At 43.2% G+C, this 15,553-nt stretch overlaps 1 protein-coding gene across 5 annotated transcripts in view; it reads right to left on the bottom strand.

Annotated features, from left to right (window-relative positions):
* Positions 1-15,553, bottom strand: part of DYM (dymeclin) — a 353,737-nt gene that overhangs the window by 35,352 nt on the left and 302,832 nt on the right. The window lies entirely within an intron of this gene.

The following is a 15,553-nucleotide window of genomic DNA, read 5'->3' as shown; positions in this document are numbered from 1 at the left end:
TAGACGTGTGGTTCACACGTATTTCAGAGGTATGGGGAGACACATTTTAGGATCCCCTTTTCTCCTGGGATTCCTTCACGATTTTCAGACTTCATAGATTCTCTGCCTCTCTTTTCTGGTTCTCTAGGCCAGAAAGGTTACAACTCTCCCCTCACGCCCCGCCCTGTTTCTGCTAGGTGTGTGCTTGCCACTGCAGTTAGCCCCAGGCTAAAAGCCTCAGGGGGACAAGGAGGTCAGTTTGTTATCCCCCAACCTCCAAGTGAAAGTACTCTCCGCCAGGGTCTTCTGATCTGTGCACTCCTCTCTTTCTTCAGGGTGGCAAATCTGGTCTTCCCTCAGACTTCTGGTCTTTGGCCGAAGTGCTGGGAGTCTCTTTCCCACATACGGTTCAGGGATCACTCACCGATGGGGACAGACACACTTTGGGGATTGCCCCTCGGGCTCCTTCCCTTCTGGGGTTCCTCTAGTCTCCTCAGCACTCAGGCTTTCCCAGCTTCACTTCTGTGGTTCCTCAGGCCAGGAAAACCAAGTATTTCCATGTGAACCTCTCACCACCGTGGAGTAAACTACACGGGCAGTGCTTATTAGCCCCAGGCTATAAAAGCCAAGGACACAAAACTTCTCTACCTTCCAATCTCCCTCCTCTAAATAAGCAAGAACTCCTGTTGGAATCTGTTTGCTTCTATTCACTCTCTAGTGCCTGAAATACAGCTGTATGTTGTGTTATTTGTCCAGGCTTTCTAGCTATTTCTGTAGGGGGTGTCATGTGGGGTCTTAGTCTACGACACCTAGAAGCAGGTGTTCTCAAGCTGATTTTCAACCGAGCTATCTTCATTCATTCAGCCACATTTGATGAGTGGCTATTCTGTGCAAGGCAGTGTATTATGCTAGATGCCATCGGGAGACATAAACATAGACAGCATGGCAAAGGACTAAGAATGAAATGAGAGATGAAAATATATATACATATTTGTATACAAGATAGCACGGGAACTTTTTTTTGGTAGCTTAAAATTGGAAATCATCTGCATGTCTACCAGAGGTAGAATGGATAAACCATGGACTATTTACACAATGCGATATTAACACATCAGTGGAAAGGAACAAACTTCATGTAGCAACAAAAACGTCTCTCATAAACAATGCTGAGCGAAAGAAGGAAGGTGCAAAGAAAAATAAACTGCGTGATTCCGTCTGCGAAAAGTTCAAAAACGGAAAACCAGGTCGTTTGGGCATATACACATGGATGGTAAAATTATGAGGAAGAATCAGACAGTCACCTCCAAAGTCAGGACAGCGTTTATTTCTAGGCATTTCTGGGCTGTTGGCAATGCTCCATGTCTCGATCTGAACAGTGAATGCATGGATAGTCACTTTATAATTATTCTTTTATAGCACACATCTATAGCTTATGTAGTCATCTATATAAGGATGCTGTTCACAGTTTAAAAGGAAGGGGGGTGGCTTTGTTAGGAAATGGAACCTTGACTACATTTGCACATGAGGCATGACCACGAACCAGTTATTATTCTTAGGACTCAAAATTCTTCTGAAAATGGGTATAAAACATGTTCCTTCCAATCTAAGACTAGTGAGCAATAATATAATTTGATAGCAAACACAGGTTTAACTTAATACCAAAGAAAAGCCAACTTTAAGTGTTTTTTAAAAACTGTGTCCCAATTTTAAACATCACAAGGTCATTTCTGTTTGAAAGAGCACGGGAAAAATCTTTTTGATGAGCACAGGTCCTTTCTGGACACAAATAACTAGCCGATATTTTATCTTTTTTTTTTTTTTTAATGTTGGAGTCTCTGTATATCTGATTCTTTTAAGAGGGGCATACTGGTAGTGATCTTCGTAGTGTAGTGATCGGCACTATATTGGTCAGAGATTAGGAACCCCCTGAAATATGTGTCCAAGTTCGTAAATTTAGCTGTGCTTGCTATGAAGACCTTCTAAGTTTTCAAAATGGACTCAGTTGCTTGCAATTATCATGCAGTGCCTGAGGTACTTCCTGCTGCCCTCAGAGCTCTCAGGCGAGAATCCTGTAAGGAACCTGGATGTGGGGAACTGCCAGGAAAACAAATTGTTTCATCAGTTCCTTAGTTATCCCCAGTCGCTGATCGGCATTGACAGTACTCATGTTCTTCACAGAACCAGGCTTTCGTGGCCTTGAGCCCTCTAAAACTAACGGATGTGGCACAAAGAAACTTTAGCGAGTATGGCCAGATGCTTACCAGCGTCCTCAGTGTGATTACTTATGGACCAATCACTGCTCTTTCCAGCGTGCCCAGAAAGGAAAGCCACCACGAAGAAAGTAGTTTTGGTCCTCCAAACAAACCAATTTTGCTACACGCAAGGGATTACAGTTAGTGGACTTTGCTTTCTTTAAAAAGTCTTTTATCACCTTGAAATTTTCAGAAACTTTTGGGATGTGTATGCTCAAGTAAGAACATCTCTTTAAGAAATCACCAGAACCAAACACAATGATTTAGTGTTCTTATTCTTTCACTTAACAACATTCTATTTTTTCTCTGGCTTGAGAGTACTAATAAGGAGAACCCACAGAACAAATTACTATAATTCGTTAGTCATCCTTTTTTTCAGAAATAATTCATTCTTTCACTTATTATCCAATAAAAAGAAATAATTTTGTAACGATCAGGGAGCTTTTCTTTTTGGTCATAAATTACATTACAAAACACTTTGTAAGGATTAGAGCGAATGACTTGAACAGTAGCTCTAAAGGCAACGGAACAATCTCAGTAATTATGGTCAACCTAACGGAAAAGTCAAGACTGGGACAGATGAACAATAATAACTGGTTCAATTTTTTTAACCACCAGAGTCGAATCTCTCCTTAAGAAATGTTAGTCTGTGAATCACACATTTCTGCCTCTACCAAAGAAAGTAATTCTATCAAAACCGATAGCAGAGATTTAAAGATAAAACCACACACATTCACATTTCCTTTTCAGTGGAAGAGTATCAGCATTTTCCACTGCTGCCCTTGCATGGCAAACGTGTGTGTGTCCCTTCCTTGGTCACTAGAAATCGTGGTTTAGAGAAGTGGGCAAAAATTCTCTGCCTACAGAAAAATCAGATTTTTATCACTTTTCAATTATGTGTTCTAGCTTTCATGACTATACGTGAGATGTAATGAAAACAAAGACCAAAGTTTTATACTCTGGGATCACAGAGTAAAAACTAGGTTTGATTTCTTTCTCATTCATCACAAGGAAGGGAAAAAAATCCTATCAACTGCTTACAAATCTACCATATGTTTAATGAAACAAAAATAATGTAAGACATTAAATATCATGAGTTAGACTATGGATCAAGAATGGCTATTCTAAAAGTTAGTATGACATGAAGTTTTTGCATGTTTAGTGCAATTTCAATACTATGTATGAGAAAACACTCCATGTATGTTTGAGTACTGTATAAAGTAGCAATAAGTCTAATTTCAAACATTTTAAGGTCATTCTACAACCCTGAGTAAGATACTGTTGAAGCCAAGAACTTAACTAGGTGTATTATGCATGCTTTAGGTTAAACAAACTGATCTAATAGGCAAATAGGGTTGTGAATTAGGAGACAAAAATTTAAGGTTTAAAAGAAAGAAGAACGGAGATTCATGGCTCAAAGAGAAGATGAACTGAAATGAATGTGGACAAAGCATTAGATTCTCTTTAGCCTGTTTCCTCACTTGCAAAATGTAAATTACCTTCGTATTTCTTACAGTTGTCAGGAAGACTAAATAAAAACGCTTATACAAAAATACCTCGCTGAGGACCTGTCACAGAGCAAGTGCTCAATAAACGGAACCAGATAATAAACAACAAAGGAAAAAGAGCCAAAAGAGGGATATTTATGTCAGACCGAGGAACAGATATGCAACATTTTAAAAGACACGGACTTTAATTTTTGGTGACTGTTTGTCTAGTTTATAAAGTAACTGTGGTATCTTCTATCGGGAAGAAACAAATCTTCTATTTTACGGTTTATCATGGAAGAGTTCTCAGTGTTTTATAGGAGAGGAAGATAAAACTGCTCTGATCCCACCAAGGCTACCTGGTAACCCTCACCATCATGGCCTTAGTCTTCATGCGGGCTGGGATTTGGAGGAAACCAGGCCATATGGTAGTGGTTCTTCAATCTAGTAAATCATCTGGACCACTCAGGGAACCATTTAAAGTGACAGGTTCCCAAATTCATCACCAAACCACGGAGTCAGAATTTGAGGTGAGACCCAGAAATCTGCATTTGGAAACAGTGCTCTATGTGACTGTGTGCACTCCTGGAACCCTCAAGTTGATGGGAGGAGAGACAGGCGTATTACGGAGCTGTAATCATTAAGACAGTATGGTAACTGGCACAAAAACGGACACACGGATCAATGCAACGGCAGATTTGTTCTTACGTAACACCCATACAGACAGGCTTCTAACAGCCACAAGTTCTCTTGTGCTTCCTATAGTCTTGCCCTGAGAAACTGCTCTGAGGGATTCTACTGAGGGGATGACTCTCCTTGGCTAAGACTTTCCATTTGCAGACCGGTGACTTGAAAAGCTAGAACAACATCCTGCACGTGTGTGTGTTGGGGGAGTGTGTGCGTGCATGTGCACTTGAGACCGTGTATTTCCTAAGACAGTCCTCACGCGGGGATTGAAGGGTCTTAAGAATCAGCTGCCAGCATTATGCAGAGGTCTCCCGAACCACTAATGATCTTGTGTTTATTGTTCCATGACAGACAAAAGTAACTTATGAGTAAGACTTGATGCTTGTCTTTACTGGGCAGGAAATCAAGGAGCTTAGAACAGGAGGGAGAGCCACTCTGACTTTTAAACTTCTGCAGAGATCATTCTGGGCTTAGGGAAACTTCGGTAGGAATGTAGCCAGTGTTCCTTTTTTTAGGATGGAAGTCCAGCCCAGACCTGTACCTTTTACACTTAGCGCTTCCTAGAATCCACCCAAAAGTGAAAAGGGATTGATAATATTCCAAAAAGAAGAGAGAACAAAGTACAAAAAAAAAAAAAAAAAAAAAGTCAAAAAGTCAAACGTGGCCACGGGAACAATTAAAGTAGTTACAAGCTAGTAGCAGACTGACTCTCAGGAAAAGGCTAACTGTTGGCCGGTGGGACGGTGCTGGGCACAGGAGCTCAAATTTCCCTGTCCGAACGCGAGTGACTTATTCTCGGTGTTTGTCAGAACCTGAGAACGTGCATGCTCTACACATCCCGAGGAAGAGAGAAATCAGGCAGAAAGAAGCAGACACTGGCTCCGTATTTTTCACATGAGCCCAGTAGCTCCATCACGCTCTTCCCTTTCCAAGAAAGATTCAGAAATAGAATGAGGTCGCTTATCTGAATAGTTTCCTCTGCTTGAACGATAATGAAATCAGTGCAAGCCAAGAGGCAAGAAGAGATACTATTAAAAATTTAGGGAGGTCAATCTGCACAGGCAGTATCCTGTTGATGGGTGCACTCAAGTGGAGGTCAGATCAGGGTTTTGAAGCTCTCAGAATACACAGTGTGGAATAATATTATAGGCTTAAAAACTGGAACTATTCCAACAAGGTGACCAGGACTTCTGCTTTGACCTTTGTTCTGCGATGGTGTTTTGGCACGAAAGTGGACCCTGCAAGAAGTCTATGGAGAGCTGTTCTCCAAAGAAGCATGTTAATCGGAAGCAGAATCTCAGACCACCACCCCGTGGTCAACAGACCCCCTTTTCTGCCTGCCTCCCTTCCATTCGGCAAATATGGAAGTGCCCTGATGTGCCAATAGAGTTTCAGACTCTTCAAATTAACAAAACGTGAAGGTCCCTGACCTTCTGGAGCTTCCATTACCTGGGAGAAGAATAATAAATAAGCACAAAGTATGTTACATGATAAATAATGTGAAGGAAGAAAAAAAATACAGAATTGGGGGACAGGGAGTGTGAACATTGAAACCAGAGGTCAGGGTAGGCCTCAGGGAGTCAGGCATCAGGTGCTTGGGCGAGCGAATACACCAAGGGGGTATGCAGACATCGGGGATAGCAGTTGAAGCAGGCAAGAGAAACCAGTACAAAGGCCCTAAGAGTGGAGAGCTGCTGGTGTGCTGGGGGGAATTAGCCATTGCTGTGCTTTTCAAACTTGAACTAACATCAGACACCACCTTTGGGGCTTGTTAAAACGCAGACAGCTGGGTCCCAGCCCCGGAGCTTCGACTTCAGGAATTCTGGGGGCCCGAGAATGTGCATTTCTAACAAGTTTCTATGGGATGCAGATGCTGCTGGCACAAGGGCTATGCCTTGAAAACCAACATTCTAGGGGTGGTTCAGTCGGTTAAGCACTGAACTCGACTTTGGCTCAGGTCATGATCTTGTGGTTCATGGGATGGAGCCCTGAGTCGGGCTCTGTGCTGACAGCCCAGAGCCCGCTTGGGATTCTCTCTCTCCCTCTCTCTCTGCTCCTGCCCTGCTTGCACGCATGCTAAGTAGATAAGATAAACTTAAAAAAAAAAAAAAAAGATCTAATGCTTATTTCAAAAACTGAGTTACTAAATCATAGTGGACTATTAAATTGATTTAATGGGTCTGCCTGGCAATTAAAAAAGAGGAAAGAAATAGGAAATATCAGCACTCATCACATTTACTGAGGACAAATGAAATGTTTCTCTTTTATGAAACTTTTGTTTCGGTTGTATAGAAATGTGTGTAAGATGCATATTTTGCTGTGGGTGGCAGTCAAAAAAATTTGAAAGCCGCCAGTCTAATGACATTAGTGTGTCACTAAATAACACCAGCCACATTAATCTGGTCGTAGGAATTATGAGAAATCTTATGTTTTCAGTGGGACACAAAGCTGAACTTGCCTTGGGTGTTCGCTTTCACTCACCCATACATTTCCTCTGCCTGGATTTCTTTCTCATCTCAGCCCATGGAACCCTCACCACCCCTTTAAGACAGAGAAGATCAAGTCCAGGTTTCTCTTTAAAACCTTCCCAGCGACGTCCCCTTTTCCTGCTCTGACCTCCCTCAGAACTGAACTTCTATGCTGTTCATTTGACGTGCAGCACTGATTGCCCTGCTCTGTGCGCGGTCTTTGCGAGCTGCTCCTTTCTCTCCTGAAACGGGATACGTAGTTTTGAGGACAGGGTTGGTGTCGTCTGCACCTGTATCTGCCCACCAATGCTCTGGCCATGTCGTGTTTAAAGTGGACTAGCTGCAGACGGAATAAACAGTCAAAACACATTTAAAAATTATAATGTGTTATTTGTATGCTGTATGTACTACAAATGAGGATGATGAAAATCTAGTAAAGGAACAGTGAATGAATAAATTCTGAGATGTAAATTTGGGGACAGAGGCACACAGATGGTGGAAACAGCACAAAACGCAGGGGAACCAATCAGCTGGGAGAGCTTAGCGCTAAGGGCAGGCACAGCCCCCACCTTCCCATTCTGCACCCCAAAGCCTGGGCCGAGGGGTCCTCACTAAAGCAGGCCATGGAGACAACCCTCACTTTGCACTGGGTGAGAGTAAGTCCTTTTGATGTTTCGCTCTAATGCTGCGAAATGGGTAAGGAGAGCTGAAGGAGCAAAGGAGAAATCGGTATTTTGGCAGAGAGGAGAGCTAGAAGGAAATCAAGAGGCGGGGTGGAAAAGTTCATTTCTGCCGTGACTGTGCTGCCTGGGTGAACTGGGGTGGGCTGCTCGGGAAAGGGAAAGCCTGCCCTGGGACTTGAGGCATGAGGAGTGCATCCAAAGAAAGACACGCAGCTGGGAGGGGGCGTTAGGAAAGGAGGCAGGAGGCAGGAGCAGCAGGAGGCAGGCACAGACCGCGACAATGCCGACCTCGTGGAGGTGGGCCAGCAGCCTGGAGCCCAGGATCCATAGGCAAACGGGACCCAGGGTCGAGAGCGAGGCTCTGCCGGGCCCCGCGTGCTGGCCACAGGAGAGTGGGCACAGGAGACTCCCCTGGCTACGGGGGGGCGGGTGGGTGGGATGGGAACGTGGAGGGAAAGGAGAGATTTGGGAAGTAACGAGAATTCACAGAACTGGTGGCACTTTTGAGTTAGAGAGGATGTCGGCTGGTCACATTTCCACGGGAAGAAATCCACAAGGACACAGGGGAGCGTGGCTGCGGACCTGCTGACGAGAGTTTCTATGGGACCTGGAGGCAGGCCACCAATAGCAGGTGGGCACGCCAGGGTGGCACTCAGGAATCAGCTCTGGGGACACAGAGCTGACAGACACTTGGGGTGGGGATGGGGAGAGACTCCCGGTAGGAGAGAGGAGGAAGTTTTTAAGCAAGTCAGTATTAAGAAGCTATGAAAAAATTCTTGAAATTTCAGTTAACTAGATTTCTCTTTACATGACTAACAACAGAATATTCTAAAAAGTGAATATAAAATAAAGGCTTTAAAAATAATTTAGTGTCCAACTGGCTACCTGCCTTTAATCCTATGCTTTATCAAGTAAATGAGAGGAGACGTTTAGTTAATTGTCAGTGACTTGTATTATTCCGTAGCTTCCTCTTTATCCTAAAAGGGAAGCTATCTTCTGGTTAATTCCCCCTGAAAATCAGGGCCTAATTTTCAAACGCTAGATATGGTATCTTAGTTTTCAAATTACAGATAATTCACGGGATCAAAGAAAAGAGGGAACCTGGGGGACTTTATGCAGTTGAATATGAGATGGTGTGGTAGTGGGAGGAGAATCCGCACAGGCCTGGATGCGTTCTGACCCATTGTCATGACGCTCGGATCGCTCTTGGGAGTCCGAACAGTCCCTGTTGCGGACGCAGACAGTGCGAACTTTGAGCTGTGGCTTCGAACTCAGCTCCTGGAGGACACACTAACTTTATTTATTTCCTTCCAACCCCTAAAGGAGAAATAAGCAACTTAGAATTTCAGAGCCTGTTCTTTAGGTCTCTGTTTATGCAGGAGAGTCTGAAAAAACTAATTACCTGGTATTGCCTTTCCCAGACTTCACGGAATACCAGTAAGAAGAGGATGTTTAGAATGACATTAATACTATTTACTCTGAACAGCCAAGTTGTTTAACTATATAGACAGATTTATCCAAAGAGTATATGTTCCCACACAGGATATTACACAAATATTTTAGAAGGCTATGTCAAATAACATTTGATTGAAAAATATTTTATTTGGTTGAAAGTCAATTACTATGCCATGGGCTTCCAGATCTTAATGTTTACTTGCCCAAAATTGGAAGAATAACTCCTCTACAAATTTGGCTTCAGTCCTATAGTGCAAGGAAAACTTCAAAACCTTTTGGCTCATCTTCAGCTGACACTAGCTGATTATTTCTCAGGAGCAAGGAGCCTTGTGTTCCTCTTAACAACACAAAGGGTCGTTGGAAAGAACTCTGAATTTTCTTGATGTTTAATTTATATTTTAGGAAAAGAACAAATCAATAACTGCACACTATCCCACACTTTCAGAAAGACCTTATTACAACAGCATTTCCAATTTAAAACAACCTCTTTTACATCAATCTTGCACACAAAGCTATTATTATGGGCCCGACAATTATTTTATCAGTATATAGTAGTAAACCAGCCAAAAGGCAATAATGTGCTGTCATGTGGTATAATACAAATATTATTCAACACACAGCTTGAATTTTCAATCAACTCTAGATACAGCAGTGTTCTATGAATTAAACTCTAGAGGTTTTAAGTGATTCGTTTTATTATAAACACTCAATCCAAAAAGATGATTAAAATAATTGAGATAAGGCTTGATTATAAAGATAAACAGCCTTTTTTTCTGGTAACATCTGTGGTAATAATGTGCTATCATTTAAACCAACTGAGGATGACTCACCATCTGTGAATAAATATAACTTTAGTTTCTTTTCTAGTACTGGGGATGGCTTGCTTTCTTGTCTTTTTTTTTTTTTTTTTTTTTTTTTTTTAAACTAAATCATCCCTCTTCCCTCATCTGTCCCTCTTGCAACCACAGAGCGAGATGGAAATCTGGAGTCAGGAGTACACTTTCTTGCTATGTTTCGGAAAAAAGTGAACCGGCATCTAAGGGATTTATCCATGATCTTGGTCTCCATAGGATCTTGCTCTAAATAAGAGTTAAATGGCTTGGGACCTCCTACAGATTAATTAATCTCTCTTTAACCATAATCCTGAAAAACAAAGAGTCATATTTTCAGTTATATGTTACTGTCTCAAATATAGAGAACACTTTCTTTCCGAACACAGTATAATGAATGCACAACATATTAACATTCAAACATATAGCCTGTATGCTGCAATTCATTTTGCTTTAAATTCAGTACTAGAGTGAACTAATTAGCTTTCAGTATCTGCCATGGTCCATGGAGGGGCTCTTGGGCCAGGGGCATTCACCAAAGGAATTAAAAAATAAAGTCTGGGATTGGAATGGGTAGGAAAGAAATGGACTAAAGACACAATTAGTGAGCAATAATCTGAAAGAAAGGAGCTAAGGTTTATCGCAAGGGAGGGATATAAAAGAAGAAAAATATCTGGTATGATAGCAGAGTGAGGAAGTACTGGTTGTCCACAGAACAGAAAGCAGATGGGGAAAGACAGAACGAGTAGAAGGGTACATAAAGTTCTAAGAAGAAGGTTGCCTAGTGCTGAGGTCCTGTTTTCTGAATACCATTTATTTTTTTTAATTTTAATTTTTTTTAACATTTATTTATTATTGAGAGACAGAGAGACACAGAGCGTGAGCACGGGAGGGGTAGAGAGTGGGGGAGACACAGAATCTGAAGTAGGCTCCAGGCTCTGAGCTGTCAGCACAGAGCCCGACGCAGGGCTCGAACTCACAAACTGTGAGATCATGACCTGAGCCAAAGTCGGTCGGTTAGCCAACTGAGCCACCCAGGTGCCCCTCCTGAATACCATTTATTAAAAAAAAGAAAAGAAAAGAAAAGAAAAGAAAAGAAAAGAAAAGAAAAGAAAAGAAAAGAAAAGAAAGGAACCAGAGCTCATTGGAGAAGTGGTTGATTCCAGGACTGGTGTAGGAAAAACATGAGATGAGTCTTGGGTATCTTGCACCCCAGAAAAGTAAAGGTGTGCTCAAAACAAGATAGGGGCATGTCAGAGGATGCAGGAACCAACCCGGAGGAGCTCCCACTGGCCAAAGCTAGAACAATTTGAGCCACAAAATAAGTAAGTGATAGTACTGAATTATACTCTATAACGAAATACAAAATTATCATTAGGTAAACACCACAGTAATAACTGTGCAGGTAAGATCCACTGATGGACGATAAATTCAGTGGGCAAAAGTTGTGAGGAGAAACAGGATATTAGCAAAGTCTCACTCCTAACAGAGTCATCAGTTATAAAGGGAAAAACAGTGACTTTTTCCAGGAGAAATCTGGTAGACACCACATTAACCAAATGATCAAGGAGAACCATCATCAGTAGTGAGACATGGTAACATCAGGTACCTCCTGATTCTATGCACTGAGAAGGACACAACATCACTTCTATGCGTAGGTTGGTAGAATATGTGTTAATTTCAATGTAATCATGAGAAAAACCCAAACTGAGGGACATTCTGTAAAACAACTGAGCAGCACTATCCATACTGTCAAGGTCATGAAAGGTAAGGGAAGACTGAGGAACGCTTACAGACTGGAGGAGAGTAAGGAAACATGACAGCAAAATGCAAAGTGGGATCTGGATAGGACTGGGGAGCAGCATAAAGACACTAGGAGAAAAAAAATAGTAATATTCACATAAGGTCTGTAATTCAGGTAATAGTATTATACTCATGTTAATTTTGTGGGTTTTTTTAATTAAAAAAATTTTTTTGATGTTATTTTTGAGAGAGAGAGAGAGAGAGTGACAGAGGACGAGTGGGGGAGGGGCAGAGAGAGAGAGGGAGACGCAGAATCTGAAGCAGGCTCCAGGCTCTGAGTTGTCAGCCCAGAGCCCAGTTCAGGGCTTCAACCCACGGAACATGGGATCACGACCTGAGCCAAAGTCAGACACTTAACCGACTGAACCATCTAGCGCTCCAATTTTCTGGTTTTGATATTGTACTTGAGTTATATGTGTTGTTAACATTAGGGGAACCTGGATGAAGGGCTTATATGAACTATACCTACTGTTTTTGCAACTTTTCTGGTAAGTCTAAAATTATTTTAAAAGAAAATATAAAACAAAAAACAGCAAAGCAGCACTGATTCAACAATATTCTGCCCATGCCATCCAAAACTGCTTTCTTCCCAATGCTGTGTATTCTCCTCCTCCTCTATATTTTCCCTCCCATGTACTGCTACCTAGAATAGCAAACATTTTACTTATTTATCTGATTGTCCATCTCCCCCACCAAAAAATAAACTCTATGAAGGCAGCCATTTTTATCTGTTTTGTCCAAGGCTGTATCTACCTACAGTCTAGTACAGTGCCTGACACATACACGGAGAAAGAGTTAAATGAATTAAAATTGTGAAGAGGAAGGTAGAATAAAAATACGAAAAGCAGGTCTGGAGATAAAAAAATGTTACTCCTGAACCTTTGAATTCCAACGAGTCCCTGTTTCCTCTTTAGAGCATGTAAAGTGGGAATTTCACTCATCTTCTCATCAGATTTACTGGGTAGCTACTATGTATAAGGCACTGAAACACGCATCAAGGGGACACAGATGAGCAAGACGCGACTCCTCAAGGATGTTAGAGTCGAGTGGGAAAGAGAAAACATTTGAACAACTACGTACAGGGTGGAAGAGACCAGGAGTCTCATCAAATGCTGCGGGCATTTAGAGGACGGAAGCATATGTAGGAGGAGAAGTAAAAGGAAAGGTTTCACAACAGTTCACAAACTCAGCAAGGCCTTAAAATGCTTAGGAGGGATAAGCAAAAAGCAAAGGGGTGAGGGGCCGGTGCTCTGGGAAGAGAGAACTGCGTAAGCAAATCTGAACGTGCAGGAAGGAAGACGCAGAAGGCACAGAGATCGTTCTGGTGGCTGGATCACTGCTCAGGGAAAGGGGAGTATGGAGAACAGCGGCTGGGGGCTAGATGTGCGCGGTGTCGGGTTCCTGTCCCAGGACTCCAGACTTTATCTGGCAGCAGCAGGGTGCTCACCTCTAAGTCATTTTCAAGAGCAGGAGGATGTTACTAGGGCACCGCTCTACAGAAACTCTTCACGGAATTTTGGAAGATAGAAGTCCAGACCGTTAACTGCAAATCTTTGGGATCATCCTTTGTAACTTTAAAACATTTTTTTTTTAAGTTTATTTATTTATTTTGAGAGAGAGAGCAAGCAAGAGTGTGAGTGGGGGAGGGGCAGCGGAGGATAGAGAGAGAGAGAGAGAGAGAGAGAGAGAGAGAATGAGAATCCCAAGCAGGCTCCACGATGTCAGCGCAGAGCCCAACGCGGGGCTCCAACTCCTGAACCGTGAGATCAGGACCTGAACCCAAATCAAGAGTTGGACGCTTAACCGACTGAGCCACCCAGGCGCCCCTGTAACTTTTTATAATAGAAATCCTTTCAGCCATTTTTCTTATGTTATGGATTGAGTGCCCCTGCCATCCGGTACTCCCCTTATGCTTACCATCCAGACTTAGTCGTGAGTACTTCGCGATTTCCTGGAGCCATGTCTGGACCGCTGAACAACTTAAGTTGTCAGCAAACATTTTCTTACGTTGAACTAACACCTGTCTTGGTTCAGTTTCTACCCGCTGTCCTAGGGCCGACAGTGAACTGCTCAGCTCCTCTTCTACAGAATAATCCCGAAAGCAGTTGAAACCCGAAAGCATACGCACGCGTGCGTGCCCTTTTCCTGAAGTCTTCTCTTCTCCAGGTTACACATCCTCTATTCCTCACCTTACGCGGTTTACAGGTTCCCTACTGTAACTTCACCTGAGTCTGCACCCCGCCTGGGTTACTAATGTGATACTCGGTCACATTGCTCCCATACCCCACAGTGCTCTTGGGAGCCCCTATTTCATGGCTGTTAAGTATCACTACATCCTCAGTCCCTGCATGGAATCTTGCCTCCTTACTCCCCCCTCCTTTTTAAAAAAATGTTTATTTATTTTGGGGAGAGAGAGAGACTCAGCGCTAGTGGGAGAGGGGTAGAAAGAGAGGGAGACACAGAATCAGAAGCAGGCTCCAGGCTCGGAGCTGTCGGCACAGAGCCCGATGTGGGGTTCGAACTCGTGAACCACAAGATCGTGACCTGAGCTGAAGTCGGACGCTTTCCCGACTGAGCCACCCAGGCGCCCTCCTTACTTCTTCTTGAACTGAAACTCAGCTCTCTCCCCTTGAGACTCTGATTCCCCTGGAGCCTTTGGAAGTTAGAGGCTGCTCATTCTTTCACATTCCAGACTTCAGGGTCTGGAGGTGGGGCTGGTGCCCTCTTTGTTTTCATTACTGTCTCCTGGCTATTATTCCTCTACCCTTAGGCAGAAGGGTCTGCCCATAGGAGGCTGGTAGCAGCTTCGTGTCGTCTGTGCGCTGCCACCTACTGCCATTGACTGACCGCGGCATCTGGCTCACAGTCCTTCTCTCCACCCACGGCTCATCGCCCTGGGGGCCTAGGAAGCTTATGCGAATGACCAGCCCATCCATGGCTTCCAGTTCACTAACTGGCTCAACCGCACTGACTTCCATTCGCAGGCACAGCACTTCAGTCCCTCACTCATGGCCAGAGCCAGACCATGCTGTCACCAAGACGTGCTCCACTTCTGCCGTCTTCATTTAGCCCCATTTCCACTACTTCCACTGCACCCCCTCTTTGATCCCATTCAAATCTCCCTCCAGATACTTCTGTGACCCTTTCCCTCCAGCCTCCTGACGGCTCCGCTTCTCTATTGACTTAGCTGAGACACCAAGGTCCACCATGTCCTGTAGGCAGCCACTCCCATCTTCATGGGTTTTCGTACCGGTTCGCGTGGTGTAGTTCAGGTAAACTGGAAACAGCACGTGCGCACGCACACACACGCACACACACACATACATGCGCGCGCGCACCCTCGGGAAAACAACAAACCTCCGAAGTCTTACTTTATGCAAGAATGGAAACGATATGAATTCCTTACATTTAAAGAACCGTCAGGAAGAGAGTCAAGTCAACGCTGGAGGGACCGGTGACCTGTAATCAGTTTCTATGTTATTGCCACATGGTGGTGCCATTTTAGCTGATAAACAGAAACCTCGCTGCTGTTTACTTTCGGTGGAACTTGTGCAAGTGGTTATAATGACTAATGTGCTATTATTTTACAAACTCTGTTGTTATAACTGAAAATATTTTCATATCCTACAACAACCTCTCTCGAGCATTCAGAAGCAGTGGTTCTGTGATATTGTTAAAAACACAGCCCCCCAAACAGTAACTCTGGAACAGAAGTTGGTTGTGATAAAACACTATGATGAAGGCGGCCAAACATCTACTATGATGCCCTGTGTTGTTAATTTAGGAACGAGCGCTCAAGAAAAATTAGAGGTAATGAGGCAAACCCTGAAAAGCAGCATGAAAGCTAAGATGTGTTACAATGCTGTACGTTCACAAAATACTCCCTTTATATCCTTTTTTTTTTTTTTA

The sequence above is a fragment of the Lynx rufus genome, unplaced genomic scaffold, assembly GCF_022079265.1.
Source record: "Lynx rufus isolate CCGP_SWC_20201006 ecotype Redwood Valley unplaced genomic scaffold, mLynRuf1.p SCAF_20, whole genome shotgun sequence".
Lineage (NCBI taxonomy): Eukaryota > Metazoa > Chordata > Mammalia > Carnivora > Felidae > Lynx > Lynx rufus.
Note: the sequence above shows the minus strand (reverse complement) of the source record. Positions and strands in the feature narration are given on the sequence as shown.